The 3,074-nt window shown below is 60.7% G+C and overlaps 1 protein-coding gene across 1 annotated transcript in view; it reads right to left on the reverse strand.

Annotated features, from left to right (window-relative positions):
- Positions 1 to 1,804, reverse strand: part of TNS3 (tensin 3) — a 213,764-nt gene extending 211,960 nt beyond the window's left edge. The window contains exon 1 of the mRNA XM_032430625.1: positions 1,722 to 1,804. The gene's annotated coding sequence lies outside the window, so the exon portion shown is untranslated. The remainder of the gene's footprint in view (positions 1 to 1,721) is intronic.
- Between the last annotated feature and the right edge of the window lie 1,270 nt (positions 1,805 to 3,074).

A 3,074-nucleotide genomic window follows, 5' to 3' on the forward strand; every position in this document is an offset into this window, starting at 1 on the left:
CCCCCCCCCCCCCCCATCAGCAACATCCCCTGCAGGAACATATTTCACCCTGTAACCTTTAGCTCCCAGGGTCTCATTTGTAAGTTGCTCCATCTGAAACCATTAGGTGCCAAAGCTACACTTGGGAAAAGTAGTCAGTTGCATCCAGGAGCACACAGTTCCCAGCCGCTACTACTTTTTCTGCCTTCTCAGAGCTTTGCAAAGAATTCCTCCACTGCCACTATTAGCTTTGGCATCTCAGCTGAGAAATCTGCTGTCAGAATATGCATCCATTCGGTCAGGCGTGCCGGGCCCCTGGGCTGCGCCACCCCGTTTCATCAACTTGCACAAGACACCTAGCCTGTTCTTTGCCTCCGTTTGCACAACCGTAAAATGGGGCAAAATCGCAGCTCCCTCTGAGGGTTGCCATTTGGAAGAAATGCAAAAGGAACGCATGCAAACCATTTAGCACAAGCAAACACTCAAGAAGTACGTGCTCTTACTGCGCTATACTTTAGGGTCACCATTCCTTTGCAAGATTGCAAAGTAAGTTACTATTACTTTGTCTCTGAGGTCAGGAGTCTGGCCTCCTGCCGGTTCCCAGTCAGCAACCAGTGCACAAAGGTCCCCTCATTCCCTGCAGCCGGGCCCTGCTCCTTCCACCCACCAGCTGCAGAGACTCCCGGGCCCCTCCAGGCCTCTCCACAGAAACGCCTTTCTTAATACTTGTTGATTGATTTGCAAATATAACCTCCCCGGCCCTAAAGAGGGGAGAATCACAGGACAGCAAATCTCTTTCAAAGGGCCAAGAAGTACCGCATTTCAAAGACAGCAATGGGCACACAGCAAATACACCACAATGTCAAAACGGCTGGTTCTGAAGGCCGTTTCATCAGGCACTGAGATATTAATGCAATAGTCATATTAATGCAATGAATGCAATGAAAACTTGCACGTTCCTGTTCTCAGTATATTTTTAGAGTCTTGGAGGCTCAAGCATTGGTGTCACAGGGAGTGAAAACCCCCAGAAAGTCAGTGTGTGAAGGCCTGGGACCCCCCCCTCGGGATGGGGGCTTTTGGGTAGGTAGGCCGTGACCACCCTCAACAGTGCTCCCTGCTGGCCCCACACATCCCGGGGCGCTGGTATTAACCACCGTGGAGAGCGGGGGGTCACCCTCTAGCGCCGTCTGAAGAATCGAGTGCAGCTCTGCAGTCCCTTCCCGCCACACACCGATCTTCATATCACTTCCAGCAAAGCCCCAGCGCCCTTGTCAGGCCGCGGTGCCCACCCGCACGTAGACCCCCGCCCGCGCCCAGCGCGCCCGGACCCTCCCCCCGGCGGCTTGTCAGCGACCGCGCCGGCGGGCCGGGGGGCACGTGCCACAGGTGGCGCGGGGCCCGCGGATCCTGCTCCTTCGGAAGGAGGGAGCGCCCGGGGACACCCCCCCTCCCGCCCAGCACGGGGACGGGGACGGAGCGTGTTCGCCGAGATCAAAGAGGGCCCCGAGCTCGGCTCTCCGCCCCGCAGTCTCGGGACGCGTCCCAGAGAGCGAAGTCCGCCGGGCGCCGCGCCTCCGGACCCGGACCCGGATCCGGACTCCGGATCCGCGCCGCCGGCCCCGCGCCGGGTCCCCGGACCCCGGACCGGCTCGCTCCCGCGCGCGCCCCGAGCCCCTCCCTGCGCCCGGCGCGATTGGCGGGCGCCGGCCCGAAACAAAGCGGGCGGCGGTGCGGCCCCGTACCTGGGCGAGCGGCGGGTCCGGCGGGGCGATGGCCGCAGCAGGCCGGGCGCCGAGCAGCGCAGCAGCGCGCGGGCGGGCCGTCCTCCTGGCTCGCCGCCGCGCCCGCCGCAGGGCCCCCTCGAGGCGGCGCGGGCAATCGCCACCGCCGCGCCCGGCCGCCGGTCACCTGGCCTCAGCGCCCAGCCCTGCGGGCGCCGGGCGGGCCCGCCCCCGCCGGGTGCCCCCCGTGCGCCTCCGTGCGCCCCCGCGCGCCCCCGGGACCTCCCCGGAGGGACCGCCAAGGGGTGGACTCACCCGGGGGCCCCTGCTCCGAGAGTTCACGCGCCGCAAGTCGGGGGCGGAGGGAGGCTGCAGTCCTGATCCCTGCAAAACCGGTTGTTCATTCATTCACTCACTCATTCATTCGTTCGTTCATTCATTCCGCGCTGTAATTACTGTGCTCCTGGGAACCCGGGCCTCGCTCCCCGCCTGTAGCTTACACTCTTAGCAGGGTCCTGCAGACATAAAGCAGCACAGCCATGAAGGGCGAAGCGCAAGATGCTTTAGAAGTCTCTGGAAGGTCCGGCCAATGGACGGAGGGCTCGGGGAAGACTTTATTCTTAAAATGAGCCAGGAGAAACCAGCAGGATTTAGGCTGTCCAGGAGCATTTAGGAGAGCAGGTCCCAGGCCAGAGGGATCCTCAGGGGAGGAGAGGCAGAGAAATTCCAGCATCCCCCAAGACCCAAACATCCCCACAGTCAGTCTCTCAGCCTCTGTTTTCCCATTAGTGAAATCCGGGAAATGGGCAGCACCCTCCAAAGATCCCCTTGGGAAACACACAGCCTTCTGCAGAATTAGAAATGCTGTTCCTCATAGGCAAAAGAACGGTGTCCACAAGAGTGTGCGGAAAGCCCCGCACATGAGGAAAGCACATGTGAGAACACACCCACCCTACATCCTTCAGAAGAGAGACAGAGGTTGTATCCGCCACTGGGACCAAATTCTCTTAGAATCCCACCTGGGGAGGGCTGCGCACATCTTAAGGTGCAGTTGCCAGGAACCGCCCCTGATTGGGGATGGACACCCAAACCTACCCGGGCCCTCCTGTCCTGCCTTGTGGGGACCTCCTTCGGTTCATCACTGAGAGCGGAGGTTGAACCCCGCTCCAGTCGCACTCCTACCCTGCAACGCCTCTTGGAAAGACCAGCAACCCCTGCCTTGCTCTAGAGGGTAGCATGATTTCTCAAGAGGTCAAAAGCCATGACTCTCTTCCTCAGACGGAGCTGGGCATTCATTCCCTGAGGCAAATGCTTCCAGAGCACTCAGGAATAGAACACACCCTTTTCCTGCCCTCTAGGAGACCCCAGACCAAC

Source organism: Phoca vitulina, unplaced genomic scaffold (genome assembly GCF_004348235.1).
Source record: "Phoca vitulina isolate PV1807 unplaced genomic scaffold, GSC_HSeal_1.0 scaffold44, whole genome shotgun sequence".
NCBI classification, from domain to species: Eukaryota; Metazoa; Chordata; class Mammalia; order Carnivora; family Phocidae; genus Phoca; species Phoca vitulina.